The sequence below is a fragment of the Monodon monoceros genome, unplaced genomic scaffold (genome assembly GCF_005190385.1).
Source record: "Monodon monoceros isolate NGI ecotype Baffin Bay Population unplaced genomic scaffold, NGI_Narwhal_1 Super_Scaffold_8, whole genome shotgun sequence".
Classification (NCBI taxonomy): domain Eukaryota; kingdom Metazoa; phylum Chordata; class Mammalia; order Artiodactyla; family Monodontidae; genus Monodon; species Monodon monoceros.
The window spans coordinates 64908495-64924324 of NW_021703785.1; positions in this window are offsets into that span (position 1 = coordinate 64908495).

Genomic DNA, 15830 nt, shown 5'->3' on the forward strand with positions numbered 1-15830 from the left:
GATAAAGTTCTTTTGTTAATGAGGTGACTTTTGGAAATCCCCTAAGCTAACCTAAGGATGGGCTGGTTGCCAGGAAACCCAACCTTGTAATTAGAGGGTTAGAACTTTCTGTCCCCGCCCCACTTTCCCCTCTACCTCCTGGGAGGGGAGAAATGCTGGAGGTTGAATCAGTCACCAATAGTCAATGAGTTAATCAATCATGAATATGTAATGAAGCCTCCATAAAAACCCAAAGGATGGGGTCTGGATTGGTGAACACGTGGAAATTTGGGAAGAGTGGTGTGCTTGGAGAGGGCACAGAAGCTTTCCCCACACCTGGTCCTCTGCATCTCTTCCATCTGGCTATTCCTGACTTACATCCTTTTATAATAAACCAGTACTCAGTAAGTAAAATGTTTCTTTGAGTTTTGTGAGTCACTCTAGCAAATTAATTGAACCTAAGGAGGGGGATGTTGGAACCTCAAATCTATAGTCAGTCGATTAGAAGCACGGGTGACAACCTGCACTTGTGATTAGCATAGAATTGTATGTTAAATGGGGGAAAAGAAAAACATGTTGGAATTGGATGCAGAACCCTTAGTTTCCCACTACCCAAGGACACATAGTACCAGAATACAGATAACCAAATGTGTTTAGTAAATGTTCTTAGGAGACTTGTTTTGATAAATAGATAAGAATAGGTTATTTGGGGAAAAAAAAAAAAGAAAAGAAAATGCTTTTTAATTGGTATATCAATCATTTGAAATTGGAATCTTGAAGTTACTTAAAACTTTTTTCCTCTCATAAGCATTTTACACATTCTCCCTGAAATGTTGCTTATACAATTAATAAAGTCTTCATAGGTAATCCAAAAATAGGTTTCACTGGGGCTCCTTCTGAGCCACAATTTTCAGATTGATGTTCAAATTAATGCAATTGTCCTGGGTACCCTACATTTCAGTTTTTATGTATATGAACACTGAACTATATACACTCTCACATAAAAATACTCCCTGAGAGTCCCGAGGCACCACACAGTAGTAGATAAAAGCCTTAGGGTCCCCAAAGACTCACTGTCTCTGCCTATGCACATTAAATGAATAGCCCTTCCAATGGCTAATCTATTAATTCCAGCCATTTAATGATCAATGAAGATTGCTGAATGAGTGATCTGAGATGGTGATCAATATGCCTCATGAAGATACCTGAAATGGACACCAGCCACATATTGATGTGGCCTAAATCAGAGAAGAGTGTACTCAGAACCCAGAACAAGGCTGGTCCTGGGAAGACTGCAAGATAATATTTCTACCTTCCAGAAGACTGTCCTGGAGAGTCCCTTCTGAGGTATCCTGCAGTGCAAGGACTCAACCTGGACTTGTTCCAGGGAAGTCTCCTACTTCTCTTTCAGTGAAATACTCTTGCTCCAAAATCTTGGGGCCCAAATCTGATTTTTGGACTCTCTCGAGTATTGTGTCCATTCATTGTTTCATACCTATCTTGCCTTAATTCAAAAAGGATTTGATGCTTGCAGAAATATATCTCATTTAGAAGATAAAGTCTCGAATTGAAGGAGTAGGAATTTGCAGCATCTCAGGGGTATGGGAGATGATACCTTTGGATTGGTGGTCCCTATTGCTGCAGCCAAATCTGCACGTTGTAGACCCCATTTATCAATGCAATCTACATAGAGACCTAGCTCTGGTCCAAAGTTTCCAGGCTGTTTTTCACCCCAAGATGAGAAAACAAGAATTAGTGATACTTAGATATACATCTAGGGGAGATTACAGAAAATACCTTGGAAAATACTGAGTTTTTTGGAGGTGAAGAACTAGCTAAGAACCATTAATGTCTCACCTTGGCCCTGAGAGAGGGTCACTGTGGGTCTGGTCCTAACAGCCGACTCTACAGAAAATTAATGACTTCTCCTAATAAAAGGTTAAGAATTCAGGCGTGCCAGGGTCCCTGCATTAAGCCTCAACCCAAGCTGACATGGCAGTGATGGAAAGGCCAGATAGTTGTGAAACAAAGGAGACCTGAGTATTCATTCCTCTTTTCTTTTTCATAGAGCAAACAGGGTTTTGTCTCTCACTTCTGCAACCATCATATTCTGACTAGCCTTAGCATCTAGAGCAGAGCTGGAGAAAAATTAGAGGGGACCTGGAGGAAGAATGTCCAGCAGCAGAGCTGGGTTCAGAGGAGCTCAGGAAGAGGAGCACAGGAGGAGGTTTGTCTCATGGAAAGAAGCAGTGACCCTGGCAAATCCAACCAGCTAACGTCCCCGCAACCTGGAAGGGTGTGGACCCAGGCCCCTGGATACTCCACTGAAGGGGCCCTTCCCCTCACCCTCGCTGGCCTCAGAGTCACTCTCCTGGTGGAAAAGAGCTCTGAAAAGAAAAGGTCGCTCGGGTTTTTCTGGCACTCGTAACGGAAGAGCCTCTACAGTCCAATATGTTTTTAAACTAGTTGCCATGGAAACGTTTTAAAGATAGCTAATACTACCAGGGAAATCTGACTGGCTGTGATGGCAAATCAGGCTTTGATCTAACCTCATGTAGTCTGTCGAGCAATTTCAGAACAAGTGTATGCATGACACCGAGGTTTCACAGCCTTAGCCCCGTTTGCTTGAGTGTGGAGAAAGCACTGTGTGAGGAGTTTCTGTCAATCGCTGATTATTCAGGGTGCGATTTTGAAGCTGGAGGGTTTTCAGTGGCTTTGCTTCCCTTGCTTCTCCTCCCCCTGTGCACTGTGCTCTAGTCATTTTCATCGCTAATTAGCGCTTCCACCAGAGAGTGGAGAGGATATGAAATTCCAATCAGCCTGTTAGCAGCTTTCAGGAGAGATCTGCCGAGGAAAAGAGCTAAACCCATTGGCTGAAATGAGGTTTGCAAATCATCTATGGATTTCATTTATGATTTCCGTGTGAGTAATTTGATCATTTGGCTTTGGCTGCCTGTGGCTCCATTGGAAACAGCAGCTTTGATGAAAACAGCCTTATAAATATGCACAAAGATTTCTGTTCACACTGGATTAAGTAAATAAACATCTAGAAACCCCAATTTTTAAAAAATAAATGTCGGCAGAAATGCAGATCACTCAGGCTCTAGAATCTTTGTTGTGATGTAAAAAATCAGTTTGACTATCCAGATTGTTCAGATTTACCTAATAATTGCCAAATTATTAGCAAAACCGTACTTAAATAGATTTAACAAACAGGAAACCAGAAGGAGAAACTTCTGAGCTTTCATTGAGGCTCTGACAATCTATCTATCTATAGATATATATATTGTCAATACACACATACACATATATACATACATTATATATATATATGTATATTATATATGTATGGCAGGAGCTCTTTTATTACTTTAATATTTCTCATCCACAAAATGCAGACTGTGGTTCTGTATTATAATATTGTAACAATGCAAAATGTGTTAACATATGCTGAGTACTTTGAAAATGAACTTCCTTTCAGTGCTATTATTACTACCCCTCACACTTCTGTGGAGTGAGTGATCATAGCTAGTGTATTTCTTGAGATGTAGACACCTATACCCAATTATCTATGCATCCTCTAATGATTCATTTTTCCAATGGAAACAATTCTCATTTCTTTTTCTGGGCAGAGTACAAACTAGAGACCTCTGGGGTGATGCCTTACTTCAATTAAGAATCACCTGGGTCCTCCCTGGTGGCGCAGTGGTTGAGAGTCTGCCTGCCTGCCGATGCAGGGGACACGGGTTCATGCCCCAGTCCGGGAACATCCCACATGCTGCGGAGCGGCTGCGCCCGTGAGCCATGGCCGCTGAGCCTGCGCGTCCGGAGCCTGTTGCTCCGCAACGGGAGAGGCCACAACAGTGAGAGGCCCGCGTACCACAAAAAAACCAAAAAAAATCACCTGAATCAGGTATCCTTCAGTTGTTCCTTTACAGAGATTTTTTTTTAATTTGAATAATATATTTTATTTAACTCAGTGTGTCCCAAGTATTATTTTAACATATACTCAATATGAAATATACTCAATTTTTAAAATTATTAATGAGATTTTTTTTTTTTTTTTTTGCGGTACGCGGGCCTCTCGCTGTTGTGGCCTCTCCCGTTGCGGAGCACAGGCTCCGGACGCGCAGGCTCAGCGGTCATGGCTCACGGACCCAGCTGCTCCGCGCCATGTGGGATCTTCCTGGACCGGGACACAAACCCGTGTCCCCTGCATCGGCAGGCGGACTCTCAACCACTGCGCCACCAGGGAAGCCCAATGAGATATTTTTTTATTCTTTTATTCTAAGTCTTTAAAATTCAGTGTGCATTTTATAGTTAGAGCACATCTCAATTGGAGCACTACATTTTCACCGCGAATACCTTGACCTGTATTTAGGTTTCACAACAGTTACAGTTGAAAGAATAGGCGATCATATCCAAGTTGGTCCAAACATACTGAAAATTTTTCCAATAACTGAATCAAGTTTAAATTTTTTAAAGTCAAATTTAAATAAATTAAAATAAAATTTAAAATAAAATTCTTCAGTCTCCCTAAGCCACGTTTCAAGTGCTCAAAAGCCATACATATGTGGCTAGTGGTACCATCTTGGAGAACACAGCTTTATTCTGTCCTTTGTGAGCAATTTAAGATTGCCCAGGATACCAAAACTTTACTGACAAGGTTTCAGACTCTACATTTGCAGCTAACTCAGCTAACCACTTGTTGAGTTTTGGTTCAGTGGACTGGATATCCATAGTTATCTGAAAAGGTATTAAAATACTCCCCCCTTTTCCAACCACATAACTGTGTGAGGCCTGTTTTCTTTTTCTTTTCAATTTTTTTATTGTGGTTAAAGATACGTAACATAAAATTTACCGTGTCAACCATTTTTAGTGGTACAGTTCAGTGATATTAAAAGTGGTATTTAAAGTTGGTCCTCATTCAGCTTCTCACTGCCAAGGATCAGTGCATGGCTGCCTGGGGCTCTGTTGTTTTGCTGAGTGCTAAAGCAATGTCTTTTCATTTCTTGCTCTGGAGACCTCCTCTCCCCGCAACACACACACACACACACTGTGTTTCTAAGGAGCCACAGAACACCAGCAGGGAGTGGTTCTGTTTATTGAGCTTCTCAAGGAAAGCAGTTCTATCAAGTCCAATTATAGAGGAGATCAGACTTCTAAAAGTTCTCTTGTGCATCTCTTCATTTAATATACCCCAAAGATATGGTGGTTTATCAAAATTCTTATGTTGTGCTCAGGTGAAGCGTACTCTTTGACTGAATACATTTTATTGATAAATTCATTTATTCTAGGAAATATAAAATAAATATACAATTAAAATGTTGAAATGATGGAATGAACATTATTGAAAAAGTCCTTTTTCACTTAAGCATAGATCTATCCAAATGATAGCTACTTCAAAAAAAAGCATTAAGCTTTACTCATCTAGATTGTAAAGGATCTCTCAATTCATCTGTAAAGAACTGCATGAATAAGTGTTAATATAAAATGTTCAAATTACTGTACATGCCTGTTTAGGACATTTCTAATCCACATAACTGATGTACCTTCGTCCTTTGGAAGAAGAGTAAATGAAGTTTATGCAGGAAGACAAGCAGGTTTTTACAGTTTGTACCTTTCCTTCCCCCCCCCAGTTTCCTCTCCTTTCCCAATCTTCCCTTTGTCTCCTTCCGTTAAATATTTTCAGAAGGCGGCAAATAGAAGAGTGGTGCTCAGCAAATAGTTAATGGAGAAAACCAAGTTGCAGACCCTCTGCATTAATCAGGTGAAATTCTTCCATCATAATTCAGGTTATGGCAATGACTTGCTGCCACTATAAATATGCACATCCAAGCTGTGTTCTCTGTAATGCTTTAACACCGAGATCTGAAGGTGTTTGTACCCCAGAACAAGACCCTTCCCATATGCTTCTGCATTCTCCCCATTTCACAGATGGCAAATTGAGATGCAGGGAGGTGGGATTCCTTATTCACAGGCACACCACTGGTAAGCAAACCCAGATTTTTCTGGCTCAAAAGCACATCTGCTGACCATCCTGACTCTCACCCTGCTGGTACAAGGAGGATTCTGGCCAATTATTATTTAGGGGGCCTGACTTTTCCCCTTCCTCTATGCGCCTGTCGGGAATGTTCACCCACAAAGTAAAGCACAGCCTATTCAGAGATTTCGACACCCTCCAAACTACACCACAAGGTGTTTAGACACGTCTGTCCTTTCCCAGTCTTTACTAGCCTTGCTGTGAGCCCTTGGGTGGGGCCCTGGCTTGTTGGGGCAGGCTGTCGGGTGGTACACCCTCGGGAGTCTGCCTGCTGCAGGTGACAAGGTCAGCAGGCACTGGAAACAGTGGTGAAAACGTCAGTTTTAAAAGTCTGGGGCAATCAAATAGGTCATTAATTAAATCTCCACAGTAGATAGGATAACTTTAATCCTCATGAGAATGAATCTTTGCTCTCTTTTAAGTTCATTAAACTATTTAAAATTTCAACAGACACTACTTTAGGAATCACATTTTCTACCTGTCTGCAACAACTGAACAGTTTCACTATTTTACTGACGCAAGTTTCAGCATTCAAAGGCACGCAACTCTTGATGATTCTGAGTTAATCAATAGGATGAATTCTATAGATTCACAATCTTGTTTATGACTTAACAGCTTCCTTGGGTTCTTTACAATCATACTGTGTATCTTTTTCTGGAGGTCTGTGTACACACATATAGGTATGTACTCTTGATAAAGAAAAATGCAAACTAAAATGTGTAACAGCAGGGAGAAAAAATGATCAGATTGTTTAAATTTAGTTCTGTTTACTACAATTTGTGTGACTAGGTTAATTATTGTTTGTTTAAATAGGTCATATGTCTGGCATTGAAGTCTCAGGCACATGGAAGTGTTAAGTAAGCTTGGTTTTCTGGTATTAAATGTAGTAATTTTAAAAGCCACATATATTTGCCAGAAAAAAAAATATATTTGCATTTATCACCAGACTATTCAAATAATTAGCTCTGGATAAAGACATTCAACCAGAAACAGAGTGAATGTTTTTGTTAACTTTTTACACCTGTTGCAGACATTCGATGTATCTGGTCTTGACTTACTGGAGATATAATTTATTTTTATGTTTCATCCAATGTAATTTATTAAAATATTTATTGAGCACCTACCTTGTGCTCGGCAGAATGTTACATGGTGGTTAATTGAAGAGCTATTAATTCTTCTGTGAAGGAGCCAAAAACCCACATATGAATATAACAGATTATGGTTAGTGTTGTTTGAAACTGAACCACTAAGGTAATGGGTAAATTCTAAGTGAATGACCCCCAAAACTGAAGTCACTGTCACGCTCACCTCAAAAGAGTAACTCCTCTCCTTCTGTTTAGCAAATAATAATTCTTTGTTTTGTTGATGTCTGACCTGAGGTCTCTCCCTAAGATTTGGTTTTATAGACGAGAATCTTTGCTACATATGTGCCTTAAGTCTCTGTAACATCTGATTATGTTCCACCCCTGGCCAACCTATGGTCAGTGGTTTCTGGATCCCCCTGGAATAAAGCTTTGAATCCTCCAGTTGGCATTCACAGTTCTCCATCTGACCCCAACCTTCTTTCCAGCCTCATCTGTCCCTAATTAGTTTTCTGTACTTTATGCTCTGGCCTATTTGGGCTACTTGCTTTCCCCCTCCACGATCAGGTCCCCATCACTTGTCTAAGTTGTCTCCTCAACATAGAACTCTCTGCCTCCTTCCTCATCCTTGTCTGTGAAAACCCTATCTATCCTCTAAGGAAGACCCAGATCTTGCTCCCCAGCCTGGTGCAACTACTCCCCGATCTGCGTTCCGACAGGGCTTGATTTGTCTACTTTTGTGCGATCTATTCCCTAGTCTGCAATGTTTTATTGTTTATTTGTGTTAGTTTTGGATTAAACTGTAAACTTTTAGGTGGGATAAATGCCTATATTTCATTCATCTCTGGATGCCCTGTTGAACTCCATACCAAGGAACTTGTAAATGCTCATCAAATGAGTAAGTAATGTAGGCCTCACACCCCCTTCACCTTCAGCCCTGTGATTATGAAAATGAGAGACATAGTATATATTTAAGCCCCCCATTATGCCTTGCCTACCTACATCTGTGTAGAAGTGCCCCTGTACTGAGTCTTAGGCGAGCATTGAACTATCCAGTCTATTTCAGACAACAAATAGTAGTGGCCAATTTTATGTCTTCCTGGCAGATCCCCATTTATGCCAACACCTCAGGGGATTGTGGCCACTAGGTGTCACAGATGAAGTGACAGGTCATCATTCATGAAACATGCCAGTGGAATGGCCAAGAGCAGAGCAGCCCTAGGAGAGAAGTATATGTTTTCCCTCCTCAGACATGCACTGACCCCTGTAAACCTGCAGGGGAACCATGTGTATGGAATTCTGCTGCTCTTTATTCTCTCTGTGATAGAGAGAATTGGGCATTTACTGGGCCAGCCCTAGTCAAAAATAGGGAAGCAAAAGTATGTCTTCCATATCTCTTCTCTGTATCCCTCTGTCCCCTTTTAGCATTCTACTTCTTAGACTATGTCTAATTCATATACATTGTTAGGGGTAGGAATTAACTTAGTATAATTCTCAGCAGTATTTGCAGTATTTAAAAAGAAGGTATAGAAAGACAACAGTTCCTGGAAAGTAAAGTCTCTCTCAGTCAGGAATTTCAGTCTTGGGACTGAGCATGTCAGTATGGTTTAGTAATAACAACTGTGATTATGTATGACCTAGGAGAATATACACTAAGTTAGTTTCCTTATTTATAAAATGGTGGAAATAGTACCCTCCCAAAGTTGTTCAGAGGATTAAATGAGATATTACTTCTGTCAAAAACGGGGAAGAGTCTGAGATTCTACTCTGCTCCCAATCTAATGAGTTATCCTGCCAAAGTTAAGTTTCATGGATGCTGGCAGAAGACATGAGACTCCTGGGTCAGAGACCAGGGACTTTCTGACTCGCAGCAAAAGTAGTAGCCAGAGTAGCACATTCTCTTGTGCCCCAGCTCCCACAGGGCGACACAAAGAGGGCCAGGTGACACCTGCACACACACAGTGGCTGTGCTGCAGAACTCTGAGCTTAGGGAACCTGAATCCTTCAGGATGGGCAGCAGCATGCTTGTCCTTTGCTTCAGAAAGGGACACAATGTTTATCATATTGGACAGTAAGTCTGCTCCTTGCTCTGGAGGGAGACACTTATCTATCTTATCTCCCAAAGCTGTTTTTCTAGACAAACATCTTGAAAAAGATCATCCGGGACAAAGGCAGTCAGTGTCTCTGCTGGCAGAACACACAGCAATGTGAGTGAGCCATGGAAAACTTGACTCTCAACTTGTAAAGCACTTATAATAGCACCTGGCACAGAGCAAGCCCTTGGTGACTGTGATTATTGCTGTTATTAGGTCAAAGAGACAGTTCCACCTCATAAAAGATGACCTTGTTCAGTGACTGATGAAATAAAAAGAAAATGCAAACAAATCATCATGTATCCCATGTGTTCTAGAAATTGAAATAGCTGCTAATTGTTCACAGTTACCCAAACCAAGTCAGAAAGCTTGAGGAGAGCTTTTACTCTTCCCTCCAGTGCCTTTGGTATTGGCACTAACTCTGCACTTCCTGGACACTCGTGGATACTGTGCGGTTCTTGGGAGAGAATCTGTAAGAGGGGGAGCTGCCCATTCATCAGCAAGTTCAGTCTTTCCACCCTTGAGGTACCGCTTTCTGCTTCAGGACGCAGAGCTGTGTCTTGCTTCTTTTTTGCAGGATGGATGTGTTGTGGTCCATTTCCTTCTAAAAATAAGTATGCACCTGGACATTTTGTCTTCAAAATGCCATTGGGTTTTTCCATTAAGTTGAAATGACAAAGGATGGCTCTGAATGGAAATGGAAGCATCAACTCAAGGACTTGATGAGCTCCTAGAGGCAAGTTGGGTCACATGAAGACAGAGCAGAAGGGTAGGCTGGTCTTAGGAGAGCTCTTTCTTCTGCCCCTTGAATAATTCTTCCTGCCAGAGAGAAGCCTGCTGTCCTCTGAATGCCCAGCTCTCTTGTCTCTGAGGAAAAGTAATTCATTTGCACTAAACTCGTTAACCCCTAGCATCCTGTGCTATGTGGGGCACATAACACAAGCCCATTAAAAATTTCTTAATTTTTTGACTAAGAAGTAAGGGACCCATTCTCTTCCAGGCAGTGTTTGAATTTTAATAAAAATGGCACAGCTTAGACAAAAGATGAAGGTCTAAAAGGATGAACTGTGACATTTCAACATGAGTGAGAAAGAAATTTTGAGAAAGGCTCGGGGTGGGTTTCTATTCCTGGTCTCCTTCAAATCCTGTGACCGGGACTTGTCCTGTTTATTTCAGGAGATCGTCTGCAGTTGATGCTTCTCCAGTGTAACAAGCATATGAATCACTTGGGATCCTGTAAAATGCACATTCTGGTTTAGTGGATCTGGATGGGGTCTGAGCTCCTATGTTTCTTTCAAGCTCTCAGGTGATGCTGAGGCTGCTGATCCACTGAGGAGAGTTTGAGCATCACTGATTTAGAAAACTTTGCTAAAGAAGGCTTGAGGTGGAGGAAGGGGCAGGGGGCTCCGGGGCTGTCTGCCTCTCAGGGCACTCTGAAAGCACCCAGAGGTTCCAGTGGGGGTGTGAGCCCAGAGTTTCTCTGACACTCTGCACCCCTCCCAGCTGAGTCCAGAAAAGCGGGTCAGGATAAGTGGTGGTAGTGAGAGGGGGGATGGAAATAACCTAGACAGCGCTGCTCCTGTGACCTAACGCGGGGTCCCAGCGCCCTGTGGCTGGTGCAGCTCAGGGCTCCGAGAGCAGATGGCAGGCGGGCAGCGTCACGTGGAAGAGCCCCAGGCCTGCTCACACCCCCTTCCCTCGGTTGCTCTCACACGTCCCTCCTCAGCTTCATCCCAAGATGAGTAGAGGATCACCTGACAAGCAGACTGTCTGCTGATTATTAGTCACATTCCCAAGTCCTGGTGTCCATGCCCAGACCCCAAGCTGGCAGCAAATGATCCTGCTTTAGAAAAACCTGCTCCAGCGCCAGAGAGAGCCAGCCGGTCCTGTGATGTCAGACTTCCAGATCTGGGGTGACATCTCTGGGCTTCAGAGCAGAAAGCAAAGAAACCAATATGTTCTCAGGCTGCATATAGCTTGTTTCCTAAAACATTACAAAACAAAACATAACTAAACTGAAGTACTTTCTGGTGTGGTGCCTGGAATTATGATACAGGTCAGTTCAATCCAAGTCAATTCAGCAGGTATTGGCAACGGGGTTTCCGGTGCTTAGCCAGAGTCTGCCCGAGCTGGATGAGACCATTTTCTCCTTGGATTCGAGGGGAGAGGTGTTCCCAGGGCCCTGGCCAGCCTGCTGCCTCCTCTCACCCCTTTCCATGGCTTTCCTTACTCTGCCTCTCCCCGTACAGCCTGGGTGCCTCTCCCCAGCTTCTCTTGCTTCTCACCACCCTGCCATCCCAGTTCATTTCCTGAAGCAAACCTGGCAAGTGAATTTGCAACCAGGTTTTAGTGAGAAGAGCAGCCTAACATGTCCTCAGATATGCTTCACACAAATCATTCTGTGTTGATGTTTCACAAGGAAGGGCAGGAGGCTGGGGGAGACTGGGTCAGGAGGGTCTGCTTCCAGGCCGCCTCCAAGCAGTCCAGAGAAGAGCTGCCTAATAGGTATAATCACCCGGACAAATGGAAGGGGCTCTCTACGGGCCAGGAGAGGCAGGACCAGCCCGGGGCAGGGAGGGTGGTGGGCGTAGGAGCTGTGACCATAACAGGGTCCTGGAAGGCAGCCATGAGCTCAAAGATCTTTGGGGCCAGGGTGGCGTGAGCAGGTGCACATTCTTAGAATTCCTCAGATCACTTGGCGCACATGATTCCGCCCTGTTTCTATCAGTGGATAGTGCGCTTGGGCCAAAATGCAACTGAAATCAGTGATCACCACCGAGAAGAGGTGTTATCAACTTCCCGGCCGCTCTTCTTCCCGCGTCTTCCCCCTCCTCTGCCCTGTGTCCTGTCTCCTCAGGATTCCAGGGCACGCAGGCTTTTTCCTCTCCCTCAGGGTTGCATCATTCATAATCTTTCTATCGTAAATGATAGAATTATTTTAAATGTTATTTTCTTTTCTAACAAATCTGGTCATAGATATTTGAGTTCAATTCCTACTTCAATATTTTTTCCTGAGAAAGAGGCCAAAAGTGGTTTCAGTTTCCAGTGAAAAGGTTGATTTTCATAGAGGGCTACGACTTGGGGGTTATGGGGTGATCTTCCCTGTGATGCCCTAAGGCAATTGTCACTGCCACTGCATCCCTGTGTCATAGGCAGAGGAGCAGAGGGAGGGACAGTACCTTGCAGAGGCACCGAGAAGTTCCACAGCTAGTAAGAGAGGTTGGTTCACAATTCAAATCCAAGACTCGGACTCCAGAGTTCTTAATTCAGGCTTTGTTTGTCTATCTATCTATCTATCTATCTACCTAATCTATCATCTGTCTCTCTATTATCTATCTATCTATCCATCATCTCTCTCTCTATCTCTCTAAAATATATTCTACAATATATCCCAGCTCTGAATGCAGTGGTTTCAGGCAGAGACTACTTTACCTCAGGATTTAGAGGGATCTCAGGTTTATTGTCGCCAAGAATAGTGAGGGAAGAGTTAGGTAGACCCCCCCCTCATTAATTCTTCCATCTTCCAGCTGACACCATCCATTCACCCACCCAGCCATCCATCTGGCCATTCATCCAGCCAGCCAGCCATTCAGTCATCCAGCCATCCATCCATACTTCCATTTACTTGTTCCCCAACTACCATCACCACCAAGCATGTAGCAGTTCCTTTCAGTAACAGCTGCTTTTATGTCATCGTGAGTCTCATCAAGGTGACTAATTTCAGAGGAAGTTTGAGGATCCAGACTTAGAGACTGGCATTGGGTGTCACTGAGCAAATAGCAGGCAGATGTTAGCAGGAGCTCTGCTGTTTAGGGTGGTATTTTCCTGGAAGTCTGTCAAGGAGTTTTCCAACTAAAATTAACTTAGTGGCATCTGAGCCAGAAACACAAGCTGTGCTTCATTCTCATCTTCCTATGTGAACTGCTGAGTGTGTGTGCCTGTGTGTGTGTATGTGTGTGTGTGTGTTAGGGATGAGGCCAGACATAAAAAGTGCTTTGGAGAATAGTAAGAAAGGGCAGCGTTGTATTAATTGATGCATCTCTCATAAGAATGTACCCGGTGTGTAGCTCACTACAGGACACAAGTACACTTTCTGAATTGCATTGAATTGAAAGCAAAAGCCCACGCTTGTCAGGTTTACACCTAGGAATGCATTCAGTCACCAGCAAGAGTGGTTATAACCCTGGTGATAATATGCCTGTCCTTACTTACTGGGAAATGACAGTGAAAGATGAGGCACTGAGGGTTCTTGGAACTAGCAACCAGAAGCCTTGGCTTTCTCTGAGGCTGACTCTGTAGACCATCTTTTGTAGAGCCTCCCTTCCCAGAATTGCTCCCTGGAGGCGCCACTCTTTGGATTCCACTAATAGGCTTCCTTGCCGTCTGGCTTTCAGGTGGGTTTGGTCAGTGGTTGGGGAGGAAGGTCAGGACATAAGCAGGGGCCAGAGGGGGTGTGGGGAAGAGACGGGTTGGGTATTTATTACCCCGGTTCTGCCACATAGGCTTGCTCTGGGCAGGCTGCATCCCTTGACTGAGTTCACCCTCCTGTCAGGGTCCTCTTAGGTCTTTTCTACCTCTGCTTGCCCCTTCATGACTCGGGATGGTAAGAGCAATTGCCTTTCCCAGCCCCAGCCGCTTGTAGTACCCCCCAGGGATTTCCCTAATCCTTGCCCATGCCTTTGTAATAATTCCCTTTATTTAAAATTATCCCAGTTTCTGGCCAGGATTCCCTGATATACAGGTAAACTGGAGTAATGGGATCCTAAAGCAAGACCTCTAACCTACTTATGTATGATTTTCCTCCATTGGAAGTTATGTAATACCAGTCTTGCCTTCTCACTAGGAAGTTGTAAATGCACAATAAGAAGGTAGAAAAAGATGCTCTGGAAGAGTTAAAAAAAGCAATTCAAAAGCAAGGTGCTAATACAACTTATACAATGTCCTCTCTTTATCTTTCTAGCCATGATACTAGGCAAGGTAAACTGCTTAGTCACTAGCAATCCCGGGAAAATGTATCCTGTGCTTCTTTCTGGGGTGTTTTTCAAGAGGCAGCATTTTGCTTTCTACCAGCAATTCAGCCGAGCATGGAAAATGTTGCACCCAAATTCCAAACTTCATCAGAACATTCCCACACTTGGCCGGATGCCCTCCATTTTGTGGGCACAGATATCCAGTGGCTTAGACAAATGAATCACATTGGTAATCAGTGAGTGCAATAAAACCACATATGCCTTTGTAGAGTACAGCTCACCTATGTTTCATGTTTCCCCACCCAATTCAAGGAGGAACCTTCCTAGGCCTTCCAGGGCACAGCCTGTTCTGCTGGGTAAAAACCATCCACGAGGTGCCTCACTGCCCGGCATCCACGCTGCTCTAGGACACACATGCCTTCCGGGCCACTTCCTCACATCCCTCAGTCCTGGCCATGGGCTGCTCTCTGGCAATCTTGTCCAAGGAGGCACGGGGGCTCTAAAGGTCCCAGTGAGCACATTCGGACACAAGGGTCAAGTTGCTCTGCTCTCATTTCTCAGGGGTTCCTTCCATACCCAGAGTTTCCAGGATTGCTATGTGGCTTGTCACACACACCCCTAAGTCTGATCTTTTAATAAAGGTCCAGGCCCCCAGATCTACCTTACTAGCTACAGACACTCAAAGGTTTGACTTGTGCAAGAGTGAAATGTGTAAGGTGTAGCAGGCAGAGGCTTTCTGGTTTAATGCTTTTCACTCCTTCAAGGAACAGAAAAATAATCTTCAGGCTAGGATTAGGGCTGGAGAGGAAAGAGGAAGAATAATATTGAATGTTCTTGGACCTTCCTGTCATGGTTTGGTAGTGACTTCTAGGTCTTTGCATGGCCGTACAATTGAGAGTAGGAGAATATTTAGCACAAGGGGGCCCGTGGCTTGTTAGTGTGTTCTGCAAAGTTTAGGGCCCTCCTTACAGAAGGTTCTAAGCCAGGCAGCTTGGTCTGTACATAAAAGCCTCCCCAACCTTACCCTTCTAAGACTATACATGGATACTCGACAGCCTCAATAAGGCTTCATAGCAATACCCCTGACACCATTTCAGATGTAGCTTCTGGAATAAGCTCCCCACATCACTCTGTTTTCCCCTTCTCCTTAGCCATAGCAGTAGGGACCCAGGGAGGAAGGATGCTGTGTGTTCCTGTGTGTTCCTTCAGGCTTCCTGGGAGAGTGAGGTCCCTCTCCTGATAGAGTTTCAGGTTTACCCTGATGGTCTGTGCGATGCAGTGAGGCGTGGTGGCACCTCGCTGGCATGGTCTGTCAGCTTGCCTAGAATAGAACCTACGGCAGGGCTGGTTGCCTCCTTCCGCCACTCCAACTGGCAGACAGGTTGTCTCTCCCCTGGCAGCTGGCTCCCGTCTGCCCCCTGTTGGTCTGCAAATGTGATCCTGTTTTAACTCTCATTTTCAGCAGAGACATGAACAGCTACAAATGCCATATGGATTTCAAACATTCACTTTTGAAAGTGACACTTTAGTTCAGTCATTTAAAGCCAGTATCTCCACCAGTTTCATTAAGACTCCCCATTTTGCTGATGCCAGATGATTTAAGTGGAGAAATTCCCTCAATTCTAGGAAGTTGGAGAAGGTCAAAGCCACTAAGTTCAGTACA